Source organism: Pituophis catenifer, unplaced genomic scaffold (assembly GCF_029215685.1).
Source record: "Pituophis catenifer annectens isolate HBS135680 unplaced genomic scaffold, rPitCat1.0.hap2 SCAF_7, whole genome shotgun sequence".
In the NCBI taxonomy this organism is placed as follows: Eukaryota; Metazoa; Chordata; class Lepidosauria; order Squamata; family Colubridae; genus Pituophis; species Pituophis catenifer.
This window is the reverse complement of record NW_027256887.1, coordinates 28816366-28830442: the sequence shown is the minus strand read 5'-3', so window position 1 is coordinate 28830442 and position 14077 is coordinate 28816366. Positions and strand designations below refer to the sequence as shown.

Below are 14077 nucleotides of genomic sequence, written 5' to 3'. Positions count from 1 at the left end.
TTTTTCTGTCATCTCTCCATTCATCATTATTTTTGCCGATTGCTTTTTATAAATTATTTTTATCATATTTATGAATCTCTCCCCAAACTCCATCCTCTGTAATTGTTCTATCATAATTTCATTGATCTACCCTTCCGGCATGTCCCAAGATGGTGGCGGTCGACTGAACTCTGCTGAGGAGATGGAGAGGTTGCTGGTGTAGGGGTCTTCGGGAGCCGTTTTAACCATCTCCGGCTCCAGTCCCAATGAGGGGATTGCCCGCCCTGCCTGCTGAGGGCTTTTTCGCCCTCCAGAATATCAGGGCAGGGTGGGACTCGCTGTTTGAAGCCGCCGCGGGAGATGGGGCAATGGCCTGCTGAAACAGCTGTTTCTGGCTTGTCAGCGCCGGAAGAAGTGAAGGCCGAAGCGTTCGGCAGTGTTCGGCGTTTCTGTGCAGCGGCGGCAGCTTGGAGGTGCCCTTCATCCCCCTCGCCCCTCAGGGATCTCTGGGACACTCTCTGGACATTTTTCGGGGTCCTGGGGGTGCCTGGGGGAGCCTAGGGTGCTGGTTATGAGCCGGCGACGACGGCGGTGGCGGAAGGCAATGGCTGCCATGGACCATCCGGCTAAGGAAAGAGCTTGCAGTAGGTGGTTGGGGGGGAAATACAGACAGCCTTGCCCTCAGGATTACCATCTGCTCTTTTTTGGACTATGACCCCTATTATCTGGGTTTTTTTGTCATCAGAGCTGAGACTGGGGATTTGGGGAGATTTGGGGCAGGAGAGGTGGGAGGCTGACCAGGGCTGGTCTATTGGTCGCCTTGGTGGCTTCTCCTCCCCCCCCTTTCCCCCAGGTATGGGTAGGGGTAGGCCTTTGATGGCCACCCACCCTTGGACTGGGTTCTTTGTCTGCTATCCCTACTCTCACCCCAGGGAAGAGCTTGTGCCTGTGGAATTATCACCATTGTCTTTAATAACTTTACAAACTGCTGGCTTCTTGTGCGACCCCAAACTGGAGGAGAACTGGGCAAAACGGTGTGCAGGTGCTGAGGGGGCTGTTGGTCATCCGCCAGATGAAAGGATGGACTATTGTGACTTTATTGTTGGTGTCATCTGGCCCAGTCACTGTGAGAGGGTGACTGGGATAATTATCCTCCGGACATGGGGGGATGCCACTGGCCCCTCTTACTGCCATGAGAGGGCAATGAACCAGCTCCTGATATGAAGATCTACTTTGACCCAGTATTATTGGACGATCTGATAAAGCCCTGACCAGTTGACTCTCCACCTCTGTTTTGTGCGATGTTTATGGCTGCTGACCTGCTTGCGCTGCGAGACTCCAACCAGAGACTTGGTTGGGCCAGGGGGGTCCCCCTCATTGAGATGTGCCCACCCGGTTTCCGCGCATTCCATCAGCCAAGGACACAGGGGAGGGGCGGGGGGTGGCGGTTGTCATTAGAGAAGGTCTTGGTCCGAGGGAGGTCACTGTTCCTCAGACGGCTGGATGTGAGTCCCTCCTTGTGAAGTGGGGTCATGGGGTGCAGATGGGCATGCTGGTTACGTACCTGGCTCCCTGCCACGTGACGGCAGCTCTGCCCGAGCTGCTCAAAGTTATAGCCGCGGTGGCGGTTGACACCCCCAGGCTTATGGTCATGGGGGATTTTAACCTGCCATCCGTCGGTAAGGCGTCTGAGGTGGCTCGGGAGTTCATGGCTTCCATGACGGCCATGGACCTGACCCAGTTAGTTCATGGCCCTACTCACACGGGGTGAAACACGCTAGACCTGGTTTTTGTCTCTGGTCAGTGGTTGAGTGATCTTGAGATAGGGGATATAGTGATCGAGCCCTTATCATGGTCGGATCACTCCCTCCTTCACTTTGACCTTCGAACCACCACACCCTGTCGCAGGGAGGCAGAACCATTGAGGTGGTACCGCCCCAGGAGCCTGATGGATCCAGATAGGTTCCAGACGGAGCTTGGGCCATTTTCTGAGGCTCTGGCACACGGCTCGACTGAGGAGCTGGTGGTTGCCTGGGATAGGGCAGCTGCTGGAGCTTTGGATCGTGTCGTGCCTTTGCAGCCTCTGACCCGGCGCTGATCTCACCTGGCTCCTTGGTTCACCGAGGAGCTGAGGGAGATGAAGCGCCGGAAAAGACGCCTGGAGAGCGGTTGGAGGGCCAGCCATTCTGAATCTGACCAAACACTGGTAAGGTCTCATATTAAGACCTACCTGGTGGCGATAAAAGCGGCGAAGTATAACTATTTTGCCGCTCTTATTGCACCATCAGATAATCGCCCGGCCACCCTGTTTAGGGTGACCCGCTCCCTGCTCCACCAGGAAGTGTGGGAGGACCCCTTGGAGGGTAGAGCCGAGAATTTTGTACAGTATCTGTATAAAATCACTCAGATTCGGGAACACCTGGACTCTGACTGGATAGATTCAGGGGGGAGGACAGAGGAGGGTCTTGTGAGTTTTATCTGGGAAGAGTTTGATTCTGTGACGCCCGAAGACGTGGACAGGATACTGGGCAGACTGAGCGCAGCCACACTTTACTGGATCCGTGTCCCTCCTGGTTGGTGCTGGCCTCTCGGGAGGTTACATGAGGCTGGCTCCAGGGGATTATAAATGCTTCTCTGAGTGAGGGTGTCTTCTCCGCCGCCTTGAAAGAGGCGGTGGTGAGGCCTCTCCTCAAGAAGCCTTCCCTGGACCCGGCAGTGTTGGCAAATTATCGTCCAGTCTCCAACCTTCGCTTCGTTGCAAAGGTTGTTGAGAGTGTGGTAGTGCGACAGCTCCCCCAGTACCTGGATGAATCATTGTATCTGGATCCGTTCCAGTTGGGCTTCAGGCCTGGATACAGCACGGAAACGGCATTGGTCGCATTGGTTGATGATCTCTGGAGGGCTTGGGACAGGGGTTGTTCCTCTGTCCTAGTCCTATTAGACCTCTCAGCGGCTTTTGATACCATTGACCATGGTATCATGCTGCACCGGCTAGAGGAGTTAGGGGTGGGGGGCACCATCCTATGGTGGTTCTCCTCCTTTCTCTCTGACCAGTCGCAGTCCATGTTGACAGGGGGGCAGAGGTCGACCCCGAGGCCCCTTGTATGTGGGGTGCCACAAGGGTCGGTCCTCTTGCCCCTTCTGTTCAACATTTATGTGAAGCCGCTGGGTGAGATCGGGGTGAAGTACCATCAGTACGCTGACGACACTCAGCTGTACATCTCCACCCCGGACCACCCCAACAATGCCCTTGAAGTGATGTCCCAGTGTCTGGAGGCCGTGCGGATCTGGATGGGGAGAAACAGACTCAGGCTCAACCCATCCAAGACCGAGTGGCTGTGGTTTCCGACATCCCGATATAGTCAGTTGGTTCCATCACTGACTATTGGGGGCGAGTCATTGGCCCCTATGGAGAGGGTTCACAACTTGGGTGTCCTCCTGGACTCATGGCTGTCTTTGGAAGATCACATGACGGCCGTGGCCAGGGGGACTTTTTATCAGGTCCGCCTGATTCGCCAGTTGCGTCCCTTTCTGGATCGGGACTTGTTAAATACGGTCACTCATGCCCTCGTTACTTCCCGCCTGGACTACTGCAACACTCTCTACATGGGGCTCCCCTTGAGGAGCACCCGGAGGCTCCAGCTGGTCCAGAACGCAGCCGCGCAGGTGGTTATGGGAGCGAAGTGGCGCTCCCATGTGACCCCCCTCCTGCACGAGCTGCACTGGCTCCCGGTGGTCTTCCGGGTGCGCTTCAAGGTTTTGGTTACCACCTTTAGAGCGCTCCATGGCATTGGACCGGGGTATTTACGAGACCGTCTTCTGCTACCAATAGCCTCTCACCAACCAGTATGCTCCCATAGAGAGGGGCTTCTCAGGGTGCCATCGGCCAAACAGTGTTGACTGGCAGCCCCCAGAGGGAGAGCCTTCTCTGTGGGGGCACCTACCATCTGGAACGAGCTCCCCCCAGAGATATGGAGGATCCCGGACCTGCGCACGTTTCGTCGTGCTCTCAAAACTTTTTTGTTTCAGCAGGCTGGCCTGGCCTAACTCTCCTTTTTTAAATTTTTAATTCGTTTGATTTTATAAATTGGGTGTTTTAATCTGTGTTTTGGCCAAAATCTTTAATAATTTTAAGGGACTTTTTATATTTGTATTCTCTGTATTTTATCTTGGCTGTTCACCGCCCTGAGTCCTCTGGGAGAAGGGCGGTATAGAAATTTGATAAATAAATAAATAAATAAATAAATAAATAAATAAATAAATAAATAAATAAATAAATAAATAAATCATAAATTGCCAATTCACATTATTAAACGCTTTCTGTGCATCTAGAAACATCATCGCCATTTCTTTTTCTGAGCATACCTCATAATATTCCAAAATATTCAAAATTATCCTCATATTGTCTCTAATTTGTTTCTTAGGTAAAAACCCATTTTGGTCCATATGAATTTAATTTAATAATTTAATTAATTTAATTTAATTTAATTTAATTTAATTTCCAATTTATATAAATTGGTAACAGCCGTCAGATGTTCCTCCAAAGACAGCTGCCTATCCAGGAGGACTCCCAGATTGCGAGCCCTTTCAGTGGGGCCAAAGACTCTCCCCCAATAGTCAGTGATGGAGTCAACTGACTATATCGGGATGCCGGGAGCCACAGCCACTCAGTCTTGGAAGGGTTGAGCTTGAGCCTGTTCCTCCCCATCCAGATCCGCACAGCCTCCAGGCACTGGGACATCGCTTCAAGGGCATCGTTGGGGTGGCCTGGGGTGGAGATGTACAGCTGGGTGTCATCAGCGTACTGGTGGTATCTCACCCCAAAGCCACGGATAATCTCACCCAGCATTATTTCATTTAAAAGTTTTTTTAATCTGTTTGCCATTATTGAAGCAAAAATCTTATAATCCACATTCAAGAATGAAATCGGTCTATAATTTTTAACTTGTAGTAAATCTGTATCTTCTTTAGGTATAAGTGTGACATAAGCCTCCATCCAAGAATCTGGAATCTTTCCTTTCACCAGTAATTCATTAAATAAGTCCAACATTACATTGCTCAACATGTCTTGGAATGATTTATATAGTTCTGCTGGTAGTCCATCTGGGCCCTGTGTTTTCCCATTCTTTTTGTTTTTTAATTGCCTCTGTCAATTCCATCATTGATATTCTTTCTTCTAATATTTCCTTATATAGTTCAGGTATTTTAGCTAAATCAGATTTCTCTAAAAATTATTTTATCTTTCCATCAGGTATCTTCTCTTGATTGTATAATTTCTCATAATAGTCTTGAATTATTTTTTTCTTTTCTTCATTTCTATAACATATATTTCCCTTTTCATCTTGTAGTTAATTAATTAACTTCTTCTCTTTACCTTTTTCATGCCAACCATCTGCCTGGTTTATTTGCATTTTCAAAAAAAATTATTTGGCGGACCTCAATTTATGTGCCAAAAATCCTTGTTCAATTAAATTTAATTCATGTTTTTTTCAATTCCATTTGTTTTTTAACTTTATCTTTTTGTGGGGTTTTTTTGTAATTCTTTCTCTAGTCCTTTTATATTCTTCTTCTAATTTCTTCTGCATTTGTCTTTTATTTTTATTTTTTTCCCCAAATATGTTATCACCAATCCTCTAATATATGCTTTCATTGTATCCCATACTTTTTGCAGTGATGTATCTTCCTTTTTGTTTATTTTGAAGAAAAACTCCAATTCTTTTTCCAAAAATTGTTGAAACTCTTTTTCATTTACAATTGTATGGTTCAATGTCCATCTATATTTTTTCTTTTGTCCTTTCCATGTTATAATAATTGGATTATGGTCCGCCCAAAGATTTGAATCAATATTTATTTCTTGTACATTGTCTATTAAGTCTTTTGACATCCATATCATATCTATCCTGGACCATGACAAGTGTCTATTTTAATAAAAAGTATATTGTTTTTCTTTCAAATGGCTGTTTCTTCATGCGTCTTGTATACTTAATTCCTCTGTCATTTTGAAAAAAAGTCTTCGGGAGGATTTTCCTGGGTTTCTTATTTACTTTTATCGTTTTATAGTCCAAGTCCACATCAGTTACCACATTGAAATCACCCAATATACATATATTTTCATATTTCAGTTCTACTATTTTTCTATGTAGCTTCCCATAAAATTCTTCCTGTTTATCACTTGGTGCACATAAAGCTTCAGTATTAAGAGTATTCATTTAAAATTCATTCTTACTTCCACCTTCAAAATCCTTCCATCTTCATCTATAAATATTGGTTTAGGTCTAGTTTCTCTTTTATGTATAATACTACTCTTTTATTTTGTTGTATCAATGAAGTAAATAAAACTCCTAATTTTGGATGTTCCAATAATTTTATATGTTGTTTTCTAATGTGTACTTCCTGTAAACATATAATGTCCATTTTAAATTTGTTTAATTTTTTCAAGAATTTATTTCTTTTTAACACCAAATTCAGCCCATTTACATTTATTGATATTGCTTTGATTTCTTCTTCCATGTTTTACTTATTACTAACTTTTGATCTTGTCGCTCTTATCTCCTTGCTTTTTTTCATCTTTGCTCTTGCTCCTTCTCTCATTGCTCTCTCTTCCTGTTCCTTTGTTTTCTCTTCTTTTTCTTTCTTGGTATCCAGTCTCTCTTGCTTCTCCCACTTTCCCCTCTTCTAATGGTTCCCAAAATTGCTCATAGAATAATTTTGCTTTTTCAATGGAATCTAATCTGTGTTTTTGTTCTTGCCATGTTACCAGTATCCCTTCTGGTATTAGCCACCTGAAACTCACTCCTTTTGTAATCAAAAGTCTTGTTAAGAAATGATATTCCTTCCTCAAGTCTCTGACTCTTCTGGGAATTTGTCTCAACACCACTATCTCTTTATCTTTGTATTTTATTGCAGTGTTTCTGGTTATTTGTAGTATCTCTGTCTTTATCGCTTTCTTTGTCAATCTTACATGAACTTCTCTTGGTAACTTGTTTCTCATTGCATATCTTGTGTGCACTCTAAATACCTTGTCCATCTCATTTATTATCTTCTCCTTAGGTTGTTCCAACACTTCTACCAGCATCTCTACCATTACGTCTGGCAAGTTTTTCCCTTTCTCTTCCTCTATATTTTGAAATCTTAGGTAAAAATCTGCTTTGTCCATCTCAAGAGAAATGATTGTTCGTTCTTGGTTTTTATCTGCTGATATCAATTTTTCTTCTAGTTCTTCCACTTTCTTTTCCTTTAACTCTGCCTTTTCCTCTACTTTTTGAATTCTTTCTTCATTTCTCCCAATCATCTCCTTCACTTCTTTTAAATCTTCTTCCAGATCCTCATGCAGTGATTGTATCAGATTTTTTAGAGCCATTGTTTCTGATGTTTTCAATGTTTCTGTCATAGAGGGGCTTTCTGCTGAATGTAGCAGAATTCAGCAGAATTTCTTCATCTCTTATCGTTATATATCCCAAATTTGTAATCCACTTCTGGTTGATATTTGCAATCCAAATACCTAGTTCATCCCGATGGGTGAACTAGAAAAAATGAAAAGAAAAAAAGAAAATATATACAAAATAAAGATTGCAAAAATCCAATACACCCTCCCAAGAGAAAAAAACCTATCCCCAAATCTGGTCCATCTGGAAAAAAAAGAAAAAAAAATCAAGGGGGGAAAAAAAGGATATATAATAAAAAATAATGGCTAAAGCCAAAAACTAAAAAAGGGAAAATTATAAGCTTCTTCAGGCTCTTCTTGCCTTAATCCAAATTTTAAACAGTAAAAATTCTTCCACATCTTATTCCCACATCAAATAGTACATCAGAAACAACAACAACAACAACCATTGCCAAAAAAGATAACCGAAACACCAATTCCAAAAGAAAGTACTTCAAAAAGCTCAAAAAAAAAAAAAAAGAACTATTAGAAAAATAAGAAAAACAAAAACTCAAAACATAAAAACAAATTCAGGACTCCAATCTCTTCCTTTCTTTCCAAAATGTGTTTCTCTCTTCAACATCTGTTTTCTTATCTATACAGCCAGCATATTCAAGGTCAGCTTTAAATCTTATGATCACTTTTAAAAAATTTTCTTTTTTGCCATTAGATGGCAGTATAGCCAAACTATGCTTTTCCCCACTTCAATTCTTTAATCAGTTTCTGTTTCTTGTAATTGCATTTGTAATCTTTCTCTTCTTTCTCAGAATAATCAAACACTTTTCTAGCTCTTCTTAATTCCAAATCTGTACTTTTAAGTCAATCCCCAATCAGTTTATCAATTCATTTAGTTCATTCAAAAAAAAAAAGAAAGAAACTTTTTTCCTTCCCTCTTGGGCTTTCACTTTCTTTGCCACTTCAATACCGGAAATGGAGAGCCGATACACACCCGCTCTCCTTCCTCGCTTTAGCCGTTTATCCAGTCTATCTATATTAAATCCAAGTAATTATGAAAGGAAATCTTTTATCTATAAAATTAAATTCTCACCCAGATGATGCACTTTCTCCGCTCCGTTGCAACCGTCCCAGCTTCTTAGCAGCTCCTATGACTGCTTTCCTCAGCTGTTCAATTCAAGAAGCTACCTCTGATCAACCCAGGAGTTTGTGGATTCCCTGAGTTGATCAGTCCATGCTTCTCTAGTTCGCTGTCCCTATGAGACAGCTTAGGTCAATTAAGACCCCCGATCAGCTAGGATATCAGCGGTTCTTCCAGAGCCCTGAAAAATCCACTGTCCTGCCATGACACTGGCCACACCCTCTCGAGTCACAACCCAATTAGATTGGTCCCCTGAGGGGGAAAATGTCAAAGTCGGTGGGTTCAAGACCACTCTCACTTGCTTGGGTTGATGCACATGCCCGACACTGCTGAGGCTCAGCTAGCTGAGTCTCTCTGGCAGCAATCCCAGGGTTTGGTGGCAGGACTCAGTCTGATACCTCCAATCCCCAGATTCACTGAGGTCCAGAGGGCCCATTGACCTCTACTCAAGGATCGTCATTCTTGCCTCCCTCATTAAGGTGATTGAGTGCTCTCCCACTGGCGCCTGGAGTGTAGCCTGGCAGCCAATGTCTTCTCCACCTGGTAGAGCTCCCGAGTGACTGGCCATTCTGTACGGACCTTGGGCTGAGCACCCACCTGGTGTGCGACCTCTGCCACGGCTTCCTCCACCTGCTGAATCTCCGAGGGGATTGGCATCTTTCTAGGGCTCCTCTGCAAGTTCCGCAGGCACCAGTGGCCTCTCTGATTTTCTCTTCCATCTTGCCTGAATCTACCTGCTGCCTGGGTAGACCGGGTAAGCAGCCGGAACTCAGGACCCCAGATAGGGGCTCTGGTTGAAGCCTGGGATTTAGGAGAGTCAGTTTAATGTCAAGGTTCCAAGTAATTTATTTATTTATTTATTTTAAATTTATATACCGCCCTTCTCCCTGAGGACTCAGGGCGGTGTACAGCCAGAATTAAAAAACATAAAATACAAATATTAAAAACAATTAAAATATATATAAATTTGGCCCAAAATTAAAAATACAAACCAATTAAAACATTTAAAATTTCTTCTTAAGCCAGCCCGGCTTGCTGGAAAAAGTGGGTTTTAAGGGCACGGCGGAAGGCGCTAAGGTCTTGGATTCTCCTTATCTCAGGGGGCAACTGATTCCAGAGGGTAGGTGCCCCCACAGAGAAGGCCCTCCCCCTGGGGGTCACCAGCCTGCATTGATTGGCTGATGGCACCCTGAGGAGGCCCTCTCTGTGGGAGCGCACGGGTCAATGGGAGGTCGTCGGTAGCAGCAGGCGGTCTCGAAGATAGCTAGGCCCGATGCCATGGAGCGCTTTAAAGATGATAACCAGCACCTTGAAGCGCACCCGGAAGACCACCAGGAGCCAGTGCAGCTCACGCAGGAGCGGTGTTACATGGGAGCACCAAGCTGCTCCCATCACTACCCGTGCTGCTGCATTCTGGACCAGTTGGAGCCTCCGGGTGCTCTTCAAGGGGAGCCCCATGTAGAGAGCGTTGCAGGAGTCAAGGCGAGAAGTGACGAGGGCATGAGTGACTGTGCACAGGGAATCCCGATCAAGAAAGGGCCGCAACTGGCGAATCAGGCGAACCTGACAAAAGGTCCCCCTGGTTACAGCTGTCAGATGTTCCTCCAAGGACAGCTGCCTATCCAGGAGGACTCCCAGATTGCGAGCCCCTTCTGTGGGGGCCAAAGACTCTCCCCCAATAGTCAGTGATGGAGTCAACTGACTATATTGGGATGCCGGGAGCCACAGCCACTCAGTCTTGGAAGAGTTGAGCTTGAGCCTGTTCCTCCCCATCCAGATCTGCACAGCCTCCAGGCACTGGGACATCACTTCAAGGGCATCATTGGGGTGGCCTGGGGTGGAGATGTACAGCTGGGTGTCATCAGCGTACTGGTGGTATCTCACCCCAAAGCCACGGATGATCTTGCCCAGCGGCTTTACATAAATGTTGAACAGAAGGGGCAAGAGGACCGATCCCTGCAGCACTCCACAGATAAGAGGCCTTGAGGTCGACCTCTGCCCCCCTGCCAACACAAACTGCGACCGGTTGGAGAGAAAGGAGGAGAACCACTGCAACACGGTGCCTCCCACCCCCAACTCTTCCAGCTGGTGCAGCATGATACCATGGTCGATGGTATCAAAAGCCGCTGAGAGATCTAACAGGACCAGAAGAGAGGAGCAACCCCTGTCCCGAGCCCTCCAGAGATCATCAACCAACGCGACCAATGCCGTTTCTGTGCTGTGCCCAGACCTGAAACCCAACTGGAACGGATCTAGATAAGATGTTTCCTCCAGGAATTGTGGGAACTGTCGCGCAACCACACTCTCAACAACCTTCGCCATAAAGCGAAGGTTGGAGACAGGACGATAGTTGGCCAATATTGCCGGATCCAGGGACGGCTTCTTGAGGAGAGGCCTCACCACCGCCTCTTTCAAGGCAGCGGGAAAGTGGCCCTCACTCAGCGAAGCGTTGATAACACCCTGGAGCCAGCCTCGTGTAACCTCCCGGGAAGCCAGTGCCAACCAGGAGGGACACGGGTCCAGTAAACATGTGGCCGCACTAAGTCTCCCCAAAATCCTGTCCACATCATCGGGAGTCACAGCGTCAAACTCCTCCCAGATAACATTCTCAAGACTATTCCTCGTCACTCTGCCCTGATCTACCCAGTCAGAGTCCAAATCCCGCCAGATCTGAGCGATTTTGTCATACAGGTATTGTCCAAAATCTTCTGCCCTGCCTTCCAAGGGATCCTCCCGCACTCCCGGATGGAGCAGGGAGCAGGTCACCCTAAACAGGGCGGCCGGACGATTCCCTGATGACGCAATAGAGGCGGAAAAGTAATTAAACTTTGCCGTCTTTATCGCCACTAGGTAGGTCTTAATATGCGACCTTACCAGTGTTCGATCAGACTCAGCGAGACTGGCCCTCCAACCGCTCTCCAGGCGTCTTTTCCGGTGCTTCATTTCCCTCAGCTCCTCAGTGAACCAAGGAGTTGCACGGGATTGGCACCGGGTCAGAGGCCGCAAAGGCACGACTCGGTCCAAGGCCCCACCAGCCGCCCGATCCCAGGCGGCTACCAGGTCCTCGGCCGAGTCATGTGCTAGAACCTCAGGAAATGGCCCAAGCTCCATCTGGAACCTCTCAGGATCCATCAGGCGCCTGGGGCGGATCCATCTAATTGGATCCACCTCCCTGCGGCGGGGGGCAGCGGTTCGAAGATCCAGGCGAAGGAGTGAGTGGTCAGTCCATGACAAGGGTTCCATATCTATATCCCCAATAACAAGACCACTCAACCACTGGCCAGAGACAAAAATCAGGTCCAGAGTGTGACCTCCCCTGTGAGTAGGGCCATGAACTAACTGGGTCAGGTCCATGGCCGTCATGGAAGCCATGAACTCCCGAGCCACCTCAGACATTTCACCAACGGATGGCAAGTTGAAATCACCCATGACTAAAATCCTGGGTGTATCTACTGCCGCCGTGGCTATCACGTCGAGTAGCTCAGGTAGGGCTGTTGTCACGCAGCAGGGAGCCAGGTACATAAGCAACAAGCCCATCTGAACCCCATGACCCCACCTCACAAGGAGGGACTCACATCCGGCCATCTGAGGCACAGTGGTCTCCCTCGGACCCAGATCCTCGTTAATAATAACTGCCACCCCCCCCGCCCCTCCCCTGGGCCCTCGGCTGATGGAATGCTCTGAAGCCTGGTGGGCACATTTCGACCAGAGGGACGCCGCCCTCCGGGCCCAACCAGGTCTCCGTAATACCGGCCAGATCCACTCCTCCCTCTTGAATAAGATCATGAATGAGGGGGGCCTTATTTACCACGGACCTGGCGTTGCACAGCATCAGCTGAAGGCCCAGATCCTGAGTATCTAAGCCACCTAGTGTCCGAGCGGAGCCTTGGGGACCGGGGCAAGCAATTGCTCTCAGATAGCAAGTGCGAGCCCCCGACACATGATATGGTCCCCTGCTCCCACCATATCTGCCCCTCCCATTCACCGTGCTGATGGAAAATTCCTCCTCCGGATAGTCCTCCAGCCCCTCCCCAATCCCTCGACCTGCACCCTCCAAACCGTCCCCCTGTGCCGGGCTCAGCTCTGACCCTAGTGGGTTCGTCCCCCCAAACCCCTTGGTCTTCCTCCCAGTTCCCCTTAAAAAATCATTATTCCCACCCCTTAAAAATTTCATTAAAAATTTATGTAGAAAACCCCTCAACCCCCTCTTCACTGCATGCCATCTCTCGGGGTTCCAAGACCCATCATCAAGATAGGCCCTCGATAACATGGAGGGCCAGGCCTGCGAGAGGGGGGAGTCTCGCAGTGTGAAGAGATCAGCGAATGAATACAACTTAAGGTTCCAAAAGTCTGTCTGGGGCAGATGGAAAAAGGTCAAGGATTCTTAATGATGGTTTAAAAAGGTCCAGGGCAGAGAGTCCACCATTTCGGCCAGGGGGGGGTCAAACCGGACTCCACTGTCCTCCCACGACAGTGGAGAGGAGTCTCAGGCAGCTGTCCCAGAAGGCAATGACCCGGTCACCCTCTCACGGTGGCCAGTGTCAGCAGATCTTATACAGTGGCAGCTGCAACAAGATGACACCCTCAGTGCCCCCGCCCAGGCTCGCATCTCTCCTCACAGCAAGTGGATGTTAATGTCAATAGGGCTGATGGAATTGCCGGAAACCGGAGGTCAGCTGTGGGCATACAAGGAGCTATTAAATCCGGGTGCAAGAAAAATCTGGTCGGGGATATAGTAGTCCAGGCCACGCCCACAAACCAGGCCGTGGCGGAAAAAAGAAAGAGGGAAGGAAGGGGGGGTGGAGACAAACCAAGCGGGGGCGGGACAGTCCACACCATCTTCCAGCTCTTCCCAGCTCTCCCAGTCTCCACCAGATCTTCTTCCCCCCCTTAACTCCCAAATCTTCAATAAAGCCTCTAACCAGAGAGCTCCAAATCGATGGTTTGCACTCTCTCCCTCACAGCTGACGATAGACCTAGTTTGTAGAGGTCTAAATTCGAAGAGATTCAGGCGGGGCTCGGCAGTCCTCCCTCGGCGTTGCCCCCGCTGCTGCTAGTTCTTCCAAAGGGGGGGACAGCGACACTCCAGCCCTTGCTGGGGGACATTGAGGCAAAAGAAACACCGCCCCAACGCCGTCCCAACGCCGTCCCCGCCGCTGCTAGTTCTTCCGAGGGGGGGCAGTGACGCTCCAGCCCTTGCTGGGGGACATTGAGGTGAAGAAATGCCGCCCCAACGCCATCCCAACGCCGTCCCCGCCGCTGCTAGTTGTTCCGGGGGGGCAGCGACGCTCCAACACTCCATCGCCATCGCCATCGCCACCACACTCCCACCCCCATTTCGGCCGTCACAAGGGGACCGCTGGGGAGACGCCAAGGCAGGAAGCATCTCCCGGCCGTACCTGAACCTCCCATCAGCGCTCTTCAGGTCCAAACGGCCACATGAGTGACCCAGGGCAGCCGAAAAGATCACAACAGGCTGTCCTCAGTATTCTCTTGTGGGGCCGGGGTTCATAGATAGAAAATTCAGCCCTCAAGAATCCAAAACGGCCCTAATAGACCCATAGCAAGCAAAACTTGGA

The 14077-nt window shown here is 48.1% G+C and overlaps 1 protein-coding gene across 8 annotated transcripts in view; it reads left to right on the top strand.

Moving 5' to 3' along the window:
* Positions 1 to 14077, top strand: part of FOXP2 (forkhead box P2) — a 459756-nt gene that overhangs the window by 325899 nt on the left and 119780 nt on the right. The window lies entirely within an intron of this gene.